This window comes from Drosophila miranda, chromosome XL (genome assembly GCF_003369915.1).
Source record: "Drosophila miranda strain MSH22 chromosome XL, D.miranda_PacBio2.1, whole genome shotgun sequence".
Classification (NCBI taxonomy): domain Eukaryota; kingdom Metazoa; phylum Arthropoda; class Insecta; order Diptera; family Drosophilidae; genus Drosophila; species Drosophila miranda.
Window position 1 is genome coordinate 20,759,139 of NC_046673.1, and position 15,183 is coordinate 20,774,321.

The 15,183-nt window shown below is 42.1% G+C and overlaps 1 protein-coding gene across 1 annotated transcript in view; it reads right to left on the reverse strand.

The window, feature by feature from the left end:
- The window catches only part of LOC108158188 (protein naked cuticle), an 82,904-nt gene extending 72,835 nt beyond the window's left edge, over window positions 1–10,069 (reverse strand). Inside the window, exons 1-3 of the transcript XR_001775234.2 lie at window positions 9,490–10,069; window positions 3,755–4,201; window positions 2,860–2,922 (exon numbers count right to left, since the gene is read on the reverse strand). The gene's annotated coding sequence lies outside the window, so the exon portion shown is untranslated. The remainder of the gene's footprint in view (window positions 1–2,859; window positions 2,923–3,754; window positions 4,202–9,489) is intronic.
- Window positions 10,070–15,183: the final 5,114 nt, after the last annotated feature.

Below are 15,183 nucleotides of genomic sequence, written 5' to 3' on the forward strand. Positions count from 1 at the left end.
GCAAATTCGCATGTAAATGTCCTCCTGATGGTGGCTCGCCCTGCTACACGAGATGCTCAAGTGAGGCAGGACTCCTGTGGAGGGGAAACGGAATCAATTGCATATTGTAAATCGAATAAGTAACCAATTGGGGATTCAAAACCATTCAAATACCGGACTCCAGCACACGAGCAAATCAATTAAGTGCCAGGACATTTTCAGAGAAGAAATACCTTCCGATATATATGTATATATAAATATAATTGTTTTGCTGTTTTTTGCCTCTCGTTGGGGAAGTTTTAGCCACATTCATGGATGCGCATAGAAGTGAAATTCATGAAATTTTTCGCTGTGGTCAATCGTATTAGTATTTATTCATGGACGTCCAGATAAATTAATATAGATTTATTTTTATTTATTACTTTTTTACTGCCTTTTTGCCATTTATTATTTATGTTTATTAGTTATTTTTATTAATTTCTTTCAAACTTTGCCTTTTCCATTTTTAAAAATCTTTTCAGAAGTTGGATGCATATTAGTAAAAGCATAAATAATAGTTCGATTTAATTGGTATTGGTATATCAAAAATCCTATATTTATTTTATTAACCCCAGATTTCTCTATGCTCAACTTTTTGCTCAATTATTTTCAATTTCCACTTTTAAAAATATCTTAAAGATGTATTTATGATGTATTTTAAAGCTCTTCGATATTTTGTCTCTTCTCAAATTTGAGCGGCATCATTTTTTTTTTTTATAAAACCAAATTATTGATTTCACACGGAGGAACTCCAATTGAACGAGAAATGAAATGTTAAAACGGGCAGGAGATATGAGAGGCAGAGATAGAGACAGAGACAGAGACAGACTGAGAAAGACAGAGAAAACTTGCTTTTCGGCTTTTGTGCATAAATTTTAGGTTTGTTGAAAATGTTTGGTATTTTGTTTGTTCTACGCGTTGTGGCATGGCCAACTTTTTGGCAGTTGAGTTTATTGTTGGGCGGCTGTTCCTGTTTTTGTTGTTTGCATTTGGTAGAAGCAACACAGCACAAGGGGAAAAGTGGGAGTGAGAGTGGGAAAGGAAAGGAAAATGCCACTCAACACTCAACATGCCAAATACAAACACAGAAGAGCACAGAACCCTGTCAAAAGGAGGTGGCTTTGAGGATGAAGGAAGAGAAATATCTGAACGATAAAGGGGGGGGAGAAGGAGTGAAAGAGTAAAAGAGAGACGAAAATAGGGGAATCCCTGGGCATATTGAGGCAGCAAGGAGTGTAAACAGGAAACGTGATATTTGACAGATGAGTGTAGATATTTAGATACCAACATAAATAGTACTTATGCCCTGGGAGCCACCCCCTGTAACCATTCTGCTTCGGCTCCTGCTCCGTCTCCGACTCCTGTTCCCTTACTCCCGGCACTCCCTCTGCTCCAGTCAGTCTGCCTCTGGTGTCTTATTGATTTTCTGCTATAGCTTTCACTTGCCGCAATTTGAAGTGCCACAGAGACAGGCACACTCAGCGGCAGATGAACACAGAAGAGGCAGGGACAGACAATAAACACTCACACAGAAGGAGATGGAAAGAATTCCGACACAAAAGGCACAGAAATGAGATGAAACGATGAGTCTAAAAACAAGAGAAATTATGAGAGAATAATCGAAATTCATCAAATCATATTATTCTCATCGAAGTATACCTACTATATTTTTTCATGGCCATGTATACAACTATAACCCCACGTACCTACTGTACCTACTGTAAATAGACATCAAATATGATTTGGACTAGACTCCTATTCGGGCCATATGTGTCCCTTAAAGATGGTCTGTGAAAAGACCAAAAAGACCAAGCCCATTACTTCCGCTTGAAATCCTAATTGCACTCTCTTTTCAGCAGATCTCATATCTTTTGTCCGAGTACTAGGTATCGGATTATTTTCTATGCGAACTGGACTCATCGACTGCATTGTTTCAGCTGTGTTCTCCTCCGTCAGGCCTGGTGCTCGCCCTCGCTCAGTGCCTGGCACAGGTGCTCCTTTCAGGCATCATTTTGGCTCATCCTTTATCGCTAGTCGCCTTTAGCTGGCTCTGATCGATCGTAAAGCTAAAGATCTTAAGTAAGGCTATTCATATTTCTTTCAGATAATTAACTCAATCGATTTTCGACTTGTACCGATTCATATGCGCTGTCCGACTTCATTTGTGATGAAAATAAACTGAGTGCTTTACAAAGAAACGATTTCGACATTCATTGTTATTGTCCAGTAATTGGCACTCTTCAAAAGCAGTCGACGCGCTGACAAACAAGAATATCCAGATGCCACAGCTCCAGCAACAGTGTACAGTGAGGGATCTCTGGGGCAGACACTCCAGGGAGATGCCGATGCCCCCGTATAGCAGGTTTTATTCCCATCTGTTCCCATTCCTATAATTTGCAAGGTTTTGATCATACCCTAGTTTGTCTCAAAATTAACCTATAAATCTCTCATGGCGTGCTCTGTTCGCCAGCAGGGCTTTCACTGTTCTTAAGTGCATGGATATGTACCGTTCGTACTTATATAGTAAGAGAGGCACATCATACAAGTATCCATTTATCTCCCCGTCAAGTGCGTGCTTGATGCTTAATGACTGACAGATTTCCATTCAATCGACCTACCTTCAGCGCCCATCCAATCCCATCCCACCATTCCCATCCCCACTCCCACTTGATTGTATTTTTCCCCACAGAAACAATGCAAAAATAATACAAAAAAAGAAAAGGGAAGAAAAGTAAAATCCCCATAAAAAAATGTATATTGAACGATAATCGAAGAGTGCGCAAAAAAAGGAGAAATAGGTAAAGAAAATATGATATGGAAATGAGTTTGCATTTTACTCACAGTCATAATAGTCATATCGATCCGCTTCGCTGGGATTATTGCTGCCCATGATTTTGCCAAAAACTGTGGAAAAAGTGCGACAAACAGAAAGAAAATAAGAAAACGATTTAAGATATACAGCCAAAGGGTTAACAACAATATCGAAAGGACGGGTAAAAGGGCCAAAAAGAGCAACAAAATGACGAGAAATCACAGCAATTCAATTAAAAGCGCTGACACAGAGTCAAAGTGCTCTTCCATCCTCATCCCCAGCACTAGGGCTGGGGCGAGTCGGAACAGAGATTGGGGCAAGTGAAAATAGACGGTAAAAGGGTTAATGGGAAGTGCAGTTTGGTCTGGATAAATATGTACCACTTTGTTTTGGCTTGGGTAGAACCGTAGAGAACAGGGAAATGAAACGGGTGGCCTGACCAGGCTAAACCCATGATCTTCCTAAGGAAAGGAAAGCTCTACCAGATATCAATCGGTCACCTAAAACTTTAGGTATTTACTCATGTAGGCCACTAATGAAAGGTCAAGATTGGAAATAGTATAATAGCTAGGCATATGGAAGTTCTATGAGTAGAACCAATGACTTTCTGAAGCATGATCTGTAGAGTTTCGACTGGCAAAGCAAACCCAACTTATCAAAAAAGAATGTCCGAGAACCGTTTATCTCTGAAACATTGAACGGGTAACAATGATCCCTGCTCTTTGGTTTTTCGCTGACAAAACATCAAACAATAAAAATTTCCATAGCTCAAAGCTCTGTTCACATCCATTGTGCTTGTGGTCAACCTGGTCAGAGGGGAGGGCGTGGACTTGGCGTGGAGATGACCACGTTTGGGGCGTTTGAGTTATGTAAAGGGGGTCCTACTGTGTTGGGAAGGGTGCTGTGCTCACTGGACCAACTCACGTTTGGCGAAGCTCTTGCGAACGCGCAGAAAGCAGGAGCGCGACCGCGACAGCTGGACGAGCTCCTCGGGATGGGATCCGTTCTGTATGCAAATGATGGGCGCCAGGGGTGCGATGCGGCAGCGGCTGTGACTGCGGCTGCGGCGGCGACGCTCCAGCAGGGGAATGGTGACAAAATGCGGTGACAATTGGTTTTGGTGTTGGCTTTGGTGAGGTTGTTGTTGTTGAAGTTGTTGAAGCTGCAGTTCGCCCGGACCAAATCCTGTTTCCACCTCAGTATTGTTGTTGGTGTTGTTGAAGTTGTTGGTATTGTTGTTGGTGTTGCTGGTGTTGTTGTTGCTGTTGCTGTTGCTGCTGTGGCTATTGTTGTTGTTGTTGCTGTTATTGTTGTTGTTGTTGTTGTTGTTGTTATGATTGGTGCTGATGATGGTAATGACGTTGACGGCTGCTGCGGAAAGAAATACAACACGAAAATAGAATTCAGTTTGTAAAATAAAATGAAATTCCAAACACAAATGCGACCATCAAAACCATCATCAAATAGCAAATGGAAAACCTCTCTTCCTCGCCCTGGACTTTCCTTTTTTCCCCACAAAGCAAAGAAATTCATTCCCATGTGTGTTTGACAAGTTTTCGCTTGACTTTTCTCCATCGAACTGCTGCATTCTCCCTCTCGTTTTCCACACATCATCTCGTAAATCATTGGAAAGACGAAAAATATCGAAGGCACTGTGCCAAATGTGCCAATGTGTGCCAAATCCAAATCCGAATCCGAATGGGGCAAAAGTTAGGTGAAAATCAACTCCCCATCCTATCAGTTGCCTTTCTCTTTCAGTTACCTTTCTCTCTCCCTCTCTAGCTCCCGTTTTCTCCCACTTGCCCTGCCACGTAACCGTAAATGAAATCAATTTTGTTGTACTGCTAAAATTGCATGGATTGCACTTTGAGTGCTGGAAAATGCTGTACGAAATTCAATTTGCGCAGCACCCGCTCAGCCAGTGTTGGGTAAATTGCACACGATATTGTTGTAAGTGGGCTAAAAATGAATAGACCAGAAAATCGAAACACAATTGCCGTAGTTGAGTGCAATAATGTTTATGTCAGGGATCTTTTATAAAGCGATGCCCATACCTTTGGCTAGGCAGGATACAGAGGCATAAAGGATAATTTTACTTGTCTAACTATAAGTTCTGAGTTATGTAACCCTAAGCATCTTCCTCTGCTATTCTATACTCGATTAAGTCCTTCACTTCTTTGAATTTGTGGAATGCAGCTCATACAACTTCTTTGGTTTCCTTAAATCTGTTTTCCTTTAAAACTGCAGCTTTCCTCATGTCCACCCAAACTTTTACTTCATAGTTCCACAGATCCAAGCACTCTGGCTTGCCAGCTAATCAAGTGTTGGGCAGCATTCAAAGGAAAGTGTTCGAGAAAGAATCCCGACTCCACTTACTTATCGTCTCGACAGCTTTTGGACTGTCATCTTCCCTTTGCCACCAGTGCAATTCATTTGATTTATCTACTCAGCCAGCTGCTTAGCTTGTTGCAAAATGCAACGGAGCTTGTTGCAATATGCTCTGCGGAAGGGAGGGGGAGATTGGATGGCTAGAGATATTGAAAGGGAGATCTATCCATCTGCACATTCTGGTCGGCCTTTGTTTGGTCCTAAGCTGGTCTCAGGGGCGCAGGCCGGAAGGAATTCTGTTGTGTGTGGGAAGATCCCCCCTAAACTCCGCCCATGACTGACATCAGTCTGTCCCCGTCGTCGCCCCTTCCCCTGCCTAACGACATGGTTGGCTAATTTCTGGCTGAAAGCCAACTGCAGCAGCAGCCTCCTCCTCATCCTCCCCAGGCCACAGTGCGGTTTTGTTTCTCTCACGATGCTGCACTTGCTGTTGCTGGTCGTGTTTATTTGTTGCATAGTTTTTTGTGGCTCCAAAGTGGCAACAAATGTCGCACTCGACAAAGGCAGTGCAACAGGCTGGGCGTGGTGCAAAGGGTGCCAAAGGTGCATCCCTTTTAAACCGATCCATTTCTTATTTTAAACAATTTGTATTCGAATTTTATGGACCCATTAGTTGAGAGCTAATCTAGACCCAAAATACTGAAAAAGTGTACCCAAAGACCCCTTCAAGGAGCCCATTTCGGGTCAGAGACCACATCTGATTCGTCTAGTCTTTCGTGTTTAAAGCCATTTGGCGGGACACGGCGCTTTAAACATATTTTCCGCCTATAATTTTCTGCTTATAATCGATCAATTTCAACGCTTTCATAATTGCAAATTAGGCTGGAACGAGGCAAACACTCCATTTTCGTTCAAATTATTGCAGCAATTTGCAGCAGTTTGGAGAATATTAATTTATTCGCGGTCGTCGAACTGCAACATTTTTCAATGGAAATGTGTGGCACCATGGAATTGCTTTTAGCGCTGTCTGCGAGCCGTTAAGTGTGCACCAATATTTTGCATTTGATTTAAACAAATGACCAGAGCACTGGCAATTATTATTATTATAGTTATTATTGCTCAGAGGCACATGGGGATCGTTGGGGCTTTAAGCGTTAGGGCTGTAAATTTGCGCCCCATTAAAAATTATACGAAAAACGATAAACCGCCAAACGCTTAGAACATTGTCAATGTCGTAAAGACCATAAAGCCTGGAATGGCAACGGATTGCAAATGCTTAGAAATGGCTTAATGAAAATCCCCCTTTGGGACCCAATCGTTCAATGCCAAAGAGTATGCAAAACGCAAGACCATATATTTTACGCAAAGATGTTTTCCAATGCCAAATATTTCCAGAAGCGCAAAAACATTTACCAGATATTTGCAGAAATTCGGGTTATTGCCATATGCATGGGTGTACTCGTACGAGTATATCTATTCACCACAAAGGCCAGAAAGCCAAATGGCCAAACAATTATTATTGTTATAATTCAGCTCGAAAAACAAGTAATTTTATATCCAAACATAAGCAAAAAAAAATTTACAGAAACTCATAAAATCGCATGCGAAAAGCCAGAGCCAAAATATTTATATTAATGATATGCATACGCCTCCTGTCCCGCCGCCACCGGCCCTCTTTGCCCTACCGCCCTCCCGCCCCCCATGTAAATTGTTCTCTTTAGATCGGGGCGGAATATACATATGTATATATATATGTACATATTTCTGACGAGAAACGGGACGAAATCTAAACAAAATTGCTGTATGCAATAGAAACATGTTCCAGACATTGTTTAGATCTTTGGTTTTCGGCTTTGGTTTTCGGCTTTCAAATTTTCAGCCTTTCAGTTTCACGACTCAACGTTTCGGGACTCTGGGACTGTTGCACTGTTAGATGGATAATCTATGGCTACACTCAGCCATAAATTGTCCCAAACCAAGGTCATTACCAACCCCACTCCACCGTCTCGTCTCCCACGCCCGATAAAGATTGATATAATTATATTCTGGGCGAGATTTATGCCTCTGTGAGTTATCAATCCAAAATGTAATTACGCTGAGAGATCTGATGTGAACTTGATGAGCTTTATGGCAGGGAAATCACCTTCCTGTGCGGCGCCATCTGCTGGCAGTAAATGTGGAAATGTGTTAAGTTGTGGAAATTCCAGGGATTTTTCTTGGGTAAACTTTGGTTTAATACACTAATTGCATCTGAAACTATAAACAGTCGGCCTTATGTTTGATAGCTCAAAAAAGAAATCGTTTGAAATTCTGTTAGTTCTTTGGAAATTGTAGTTTTCCTTGGCTGCTTGTAGATGGCGCCTAATCTTTGATATTCTCTCCTCAGAGAGGCATCTAGTGTTGAATGGGAAACCAATTTTCGTGCAGCAGAGTGTAATATTGTTTTGCATCTGTCATTGCCCCCATTTCGGACTTCTGCAGCGCTGGAAATCGATCAAGCAGCAGCAGTGGGCAGAGATTGAGATTGAGATCCATTCCAGGCACCGCCCGGGTTCCTGACAGCTAAATGAACACATTTCGCATTTACCCCCTGCCCTACACTCGCACCTACACACGGGTAAAGCCAGCCAATAAACAATAATAAACACACGCACATATCGAGCAGAAAGTTTTGAGTTCTTTTCCGAAAAACATATTCGATATTCACCGTGTTGCTTTTTTGATGATTTCCGCTTTCGCGCGAAAATATACGAAACTTGTTCCGTTTGATGGAGGCCAAAGCAAGGCCGCGAAATGGATTTCGAATGGATATCGGTGGTACAGCTTGTGGCTGATGATACGGATATGGTTATGGTAATGGCATATCGGATAAAACTATGGCCTTGTTTCGACTATCTGCTAGAGCACCTACACCTATTATTAAATCTTTAATTGATTGAAATTCGACTATTTGCTTGCCCTCGACTCACTGTAAGCGTAAATATATTATTTTCATTTATGCTACCTTTCAAACAAAGAACAAATTGAACGTTGATTGATCCTTTGTGTTCTATATAAAAATATCGCAGCGATAGGTTTAATCTCTTAAATTTGTGTGGACAAAAATATATCGTTGGATAATCTTTCTACTATCCGTAACATCCCGTGGTATTCTCTGTGCCTTTAAAGACTCTACTTTATAGTTGCGAAACGCACATGTTTCGCTAAGCTGTTTTAAATGATATTATGGGCCTTATTTATTTATCCAGATATGATAATTGCTCCTGTTATATGAAATTAATTGCCAGGCAATTGTAGGGCCATGTGATGCGAGTTCTTTGGAGGCAGAAATATATTTCAAAATGCGAATCCCAAGCAATTCCAATTACCGGCTCGATGGGTGGCCCAGCAACCCCTGAAGAAGTGCTGGGAAAGTAGTGCGAACTGGGGGAAACTCTTTTTTATTTCGCTGGGAAATCGTGTGGGGGGTGGCTTTTGTGTTTGGAAATCGCTTTGAAGTCCGCAGGTGGCAGCCGGAGCACCATTCAACGCCATCCAGCGCCATCCGCAGGAGCATATAAATGGAGAAATAGTGTAAATGCTTTCAACATAATCGAGTGTACAGCGGGAAGTGCATTCGAAATCAAATACAAATAAATTCTTTATCTCATTCCGGTCTGTCGAAATTGCTGGACAAACAAACAAGAATTTTGTTGGGAATTCTTTTGTGGCTTTTTTGAGTCTCGCAAATACCAAAATTTCAATACGAAATCAAATTAAAACCGCTGAATAGTACGAAAGCTTTCATTTAGATTGTTTATCCATGGATCTGCCATGTTATACATTTTTCGGTGTATTTAGATATAGTATATAGATAAATATAGACAATAAAGATTATGCCCTCTATGTCTCTATGCACAATCGCCTCATTCCAAAGCGAATTGAAAGGTAAACCCAATCAATAATAGCAGGGGATGAGTGCGGGTCGAATGCCAGGGTACCCTCGCAATGTGCTTCAAAATCTACCAAAGTATTACTGATCCTAAGTTTATAGTTCTTGGTTTCGGGAAGGGCTTGACAAATGACAAAACGATACCAAAATCATTTAGATGGTACTGAAGATTTCATAATATTCCTTTTGCAAAGATTTCAATCTCTTCCGAACTGCTCTCTAAAACTATATACAGAACCAATCATCTGGAATAGATGATGTTCAGATGATAATTTGTTTGACTGCAAATGGGAATACCTCGAATAGTAAGGGTATTATCGGATGTCTGCACCTCTCCGTAAAGAAATCAGGAAGAACCAAAAAAATAAGGGAAAACTATAAAAAAAACCAATCAACTTACAGATGTCCACAATCTCCGAGGGTGCCTCCATTTCCATAGCATTCAAGATCTCCGGCATGGTTGCACTATGTGGGGTTTTGTTTTTATATGACTGTCGTATTTGTATGTCTATGAAGCTTTTACTCTCCAAATCCCCAGATTTATTCACTGGGCGAACATTTTTCCGCGCTACGGCCTGCAGTCGGACTGCATCGGCGAATGGCTAAAATTAGTTTTAGCCCAAACCAAAACAAAATCCAAAATAACAGCTACAAAAATCCAAAAAAATATATGAAGAAAATTACACACAGGGACCGCACAGAGAGAGCCGCACCGAAAACTATCCATCAAGTTGTGACATAAGAAAAAATCACACATTTATGGTATGTATATCTATACCGTACATATGGTAAATAAACTATAAACTAGGTAATTATATGGCGATGGACCGCACAATGTTGCACTTGTTTTTCCTCACAAATTCCCCATTGGAATCCGAATTTTCTTTCAACTTTACACTGGGGCGCTCCATTCAGTTTCCATTCAATTCGGGACCAATTATTTGAGTAAATTTCACATTTAAGTGCAGCAAAAAATAATTAAATAAATACGATTACGATTACGATTACGAGTACGAGTACGAGTGTGTGTGTGTGTGTGTGTGTGTGTGTGTGTATATGGAGCAGATCTTTTGCATTTCCCGCTGGATGGCCTTTCGCATTTCCCGTTATTCGTTCACGTCTGTTTGCGTTGATGGCTGTCCGGTTAATGTTTTCTTTTACTTTCCATTTCGTGCTTTATCGTGGGGGCGGACCCACCAATGAATCCAAAACTGTGCAACAATGTGCGCGATCTGCTCATGGAATTTTCTGTTAAAAGAGAGAGAGAGAGAGAGAGAGAGAGAGCGAGAGCCGATGGGTGGAAGCACAGCACGATCAGTTCGTTATCGCTTCGGTTCGGCTAGAAGCTTCGGCAGCTTTGTAGTGAGAGTAGGTGAGAAAAGCAGAAACAAGGTAAAGCACTTCCAGAGAGCATTGCATCCACGAAACTTGCGATCGTCACCGATCGGCACAATGACAGAGACAGAGAGAGAGAGAGAGTGGCCAGCTATGATAAAGAAGAGCAGGGGATGCCTATGCCTATACCTTTGCATATGTATATCCCGAAAGAACACAAAAGGACACTGGGAAAATACTGTTTTATTGAATGATCCTGAAAGCGCCGAATTTCAGGGCTTTCTATACTTGTTACTGGTGATCTATTTCGATCTGATTATACTTACGAGTATAGGCTTACGTATAAGTTTGAGTTCTTATCCCGTAGGAAAATCTGACTAGAAAAAAACTCATAACACATGCTACATCCACCTGCATATACTCGTACACAGATATATGTATAACATCTGAGAACCGCATAGAACGGCGACCTGGAGTCTCCCCTTCTCAATCATCCTCTTGCTCTCCGCTCTCCGCTTCCATTTCCAACTTATACCCAAATCGAAATATTCAGTAAAACCATGCAAAGAGAGAGCCAGACAGAGAGAGAGAGAGAGAGAGAGCAATACATGAGCAAAGTTCTTCTGTTCCCATCACACAGATGCATCAGTGCAGGGTAGACTAATACGAAGGTATGGTCATCCGTGCTAGTGACCTGTCTTTGAGGTATTCGTGGAATTCTTATTAAATTGTAAAGAGATTTTTGTCACTATTTACACTCCTTGCAGGAGGGTCACACCATTGAGACTGGATCATAAGATATCACTAACCCTACTTATAAGATAACTGGTTAATACTTTGCACAGACCAAAAAAATCCTGTGAGACGGGTATTTGTCAAGGTACTTTTCTTGGTTTTGAAACATAATCCAGTCAAAAGTTACACAAAATATGGAGTACAGTAGGCATTAGGTCGATCAGCCGTACCCTGCCAGACCGGGCCCATTAATCGGATCTTCATCCCCATTTCCATTGGTATTTCCCCATAAATAATTTCCACATTAATAATTATGATTGCCAATTAACTTGAACGCCTGCGGGCGTGTCCAGCATCCGCCCCCACTCACACTAGGTGTCAAAATCGGTTTTCAGGAATCGCTTTTTGGTATCGCCCCGCATCGTGGCGTCCCAGCAGGGCGAATGGAATTTAATAAATTCTCTTTAATACATTAGTGGCTTTTTCGATATTTAAAAACGACCGTGCCCGGCCATTCGCATTGAAACAATTTGCGGCTTGTTTCCGACGCCACAGAAACAAAGTTAAAACAATCACACAAACATGATCGACTCAATATAAACTAATTGGAAAATGTTTCTGCCAGATACGTCACCGTTAAGGCAATGCGGTATACCCTGCAACGGGTGGAGTTGCCTGGATTCCAAAGAGACTGCACGGCGGGTTGGGTAAGCTGAAGAGTATGCTGGGGAGAGGGCATAAAAAGAGGGCTACTTACCTCTCAAATTCAGAGGATTTTATGGCAAATAAAGTTAACTTTTGTTCGATTTTTTCTTTCACGATTTCGAACATTTCGTCCGATCTAAACGATCTTCATACTCGTAGATTGTTAAAGAGACAAAATACCCATTTTTTCAGAAAAGTTTTAATGAATTTGAAGCAAAAAACTTACTGAATACCGTCTTAACTATATTTATTTGCATACTTTTAGGATTTGAGAAAAATCGAACACTCCAGGGTATTGCCTAGTCGTGGACGACCACGATAAGTAGCTGCTCGCAAAGCAAGCCATAATAAATTACCATAATTTTTCACTATCAAGAATAATACAAATTTTCGTTCTGTATAAAAACACACACAATCGTGAACAGAAAAATCGAATCAAAAATAGACAAGAACCAAAAAAAAAACATACAAAAATGCCACACAACAAAAACAGCTGGAGACAATAGAAAGAGAGGGAGAATCTGCCTGTACTCACCGCAAAAAACAATAACAAAAAACAATATACATACATATGTATATGTTTACGTATATGTATATGGAAGTGGCACGAAACAAATTATTATTATATTCGTGGAAATTGATTGCTTTTTATGCATTTCAATTCACCAAGCAAATTGTATTTTTTACACACGACAAAAAAAAAAATAGGAAATCGTGTTTATTATTCCTTGCTGGGGGAAGCTCCTTTCCAAGGAGCTGTGGAGACTGGAGACAGACTGAAATTTCCTTCGTCACGCGGCGCTCTCTGCCAACCGATCGCTGGCCAACTGAACGAAATCGTAATATTCCTAATCAGATTTTTGGACGGCAGTGCCAAAGCCCACTGACAGACGCACACGCGCGACCACGGGAATTATGGAGCCAAATGAAATAAAATTGTTATTAAAAATAAATACACTTAGCCGGCGCGAGTGGAAAAAACGTAAAAGATCGGCTAAAATTCTCTTCTGGCTCTTGGCTCTTGGCTGTTGCTGCAGCGACGACGACACCGAACGCGGTCGCGGACAGAGGCAGTGTGCAGAAGCAGCGCCCGAGGCAGCGGCGCACAGTCGAAGCACAGTCGGAAACCCCACTAGAGATGGCCACGGGCCGGATCTTCGAGGCAGGGTAAAGAGCTTCATTCCAAAATCGGCACAAACAAGATTAACGATTCAGCCATATCCGTATGTCCATCTGAGCTGAAATTACCAACTAGAAAAGACTCATAAATATAGATATAACATATCTCTAGTACTATCTGCTTTGATCTGCTCTGATCTGATCTTTGCCTGCTCTGCACGGGCACACGCACGAATCATTCGGATTGTCCATCTCTGGAGAGGAGAAGAACCAGAAGAAGCAGCAGCAGCTGGCTTAGCATCGGGCACCGGCACTGGGCCAGATATCAGACCAGAACCAGCTAAAGATAAACAAAAGTTATGATTTGGAAATAAACCAAAAATGTTGGATGTTTCTCAATGAGCGCGCGCGCCGGTTTCCATTTGGTAATTTGGCTTTTTTTTTCCATTTCCCACTTTATTCCCATTTGGTTTATTTTTGGCTCCTACAGTCTTTGGAATTCCAACGATTCGGTGATGCGCCGACAGCCAGATGCGGAAGCAGCAGCAGCAGCTAGAGTGGGATACCATCTCTACTCCGTGGGTCTCGATCGTTTCTGTAGGAGAGGAGATCTCAAACTGTGCCGGAATCTCTTCCGCAAGGACCCAATCTCTGTCGTTTAGTCAGTGAAGGCATGGACTACACAAATCGATGGGTCTATAAACCCATTTAGTCATGGCTCATTAAAATTCATGGACTCGAAACCGAAAGTCAATCCAAAACCATTGAGTAACCCATAACTTGTCCGATCGGTCGCTGAACCAAACTACCGGCCACGAGGGAAAGCTACGTGATTTTTCATTTCCCATTAACGAGATCATCAAACTGGCATTTGTTCCACCACAGCGCCAGAAAGAAGGAGAAGTGCTGGCGATATTTAAATCAGGAAAACTCACCGGCCACTTCATTGGCATTCTCGTCACGTACAACCGTGCAACCGTGCAACTGACTGCCAGAAATCCAACCCTCAGCTCCATAATAGACCCACACACTCACGAAGATACAAACATATATAAGTGGGCGGAAGGAGAAGGATTTGGTATCAACGCGGACAAGACGGACCTCCGCCTCCCCCTAAGCGGCATCGGGAAACGTATCACTACCAGAATACAGGCATATCTCAATTGGTCGGGACATGATCAGACCATCTGAGTGTAAGAACCCCCAAACTTGACTCAAGACAGAGAACGGCCAAGATCAGAACCAGCACCTCAGCGGGGTACCTTTTCCCCTTTTTTTTTGTGGCAGAAGCTGTTCAAATTTACATGTTCTTTTAGGCAAAAGATAAATGTACTTCGACTCTGATAATTTTGATAATTTCTTTGGTCCCACAAAAGAAATAAAAGCTATATTTAAAGAATCGAATGGTATTCCGGTATTCTCGAGCTAGAGTCCCTTGTCGCATAGCTCCAGGATACAGCCAAAATATCGACCTTCTGTGAGCCCAAGACATTCAGCCCTGAGCCCCGTAAATAGTCTATCTGCTGTGTTTCATCTGTCGTTGTGTGCCGCGTGTGGCAACTCATTCGCCCCTTCCGGATTTGAATGCTTAAATGAACTGTTTCCCTGGGCTCTGCTTTAAAGGCCGCCGTTGTTGCCGGCTGGTGTCGCTGTTTGCGGCTGTTTAATTGTCATTTCGTGTGCAGAAACTGAAATGCCAAATAAACACATATTGGATGTGACCGATTGATGCATTTGTGAGCGAGTGGGGCGAACACACTGGAGATGCGCACAGTAGAGCTGGCCAGCACTCTCTGCAAGGGCATACAAATGTACGATATAATATAGGAGTTGAATATCTTATATCATGGAAATACAGGGAATAAATACGAGTCTTTCAAACGCCTTGCAGGTGTAACCATTTGAAACTGTCTTTCGGGGAAAGAAGGTATATTCCTGGAGCACATTCGACTGTCTACTTTAGCCAGTCGCCACTGTCCTTAGTCCCTTTGCATTTGTAATGAGAACCTTGAATTGCCAACTGCATTTTGGAGGCTGCCAATTCGATTTGACGCAGCCCCGGCGACTGCTGTTGGCCAGAATAGCAATCGCTGCTGGTGCGTATCATTGTTAACTTGGCTAAATTATATAAGCCCATGTGCCCCCCACTTCAGGGCGCGTGTGTGTGCCTTAATTGCTGCCTCCATTTGGCCGCTGGCCT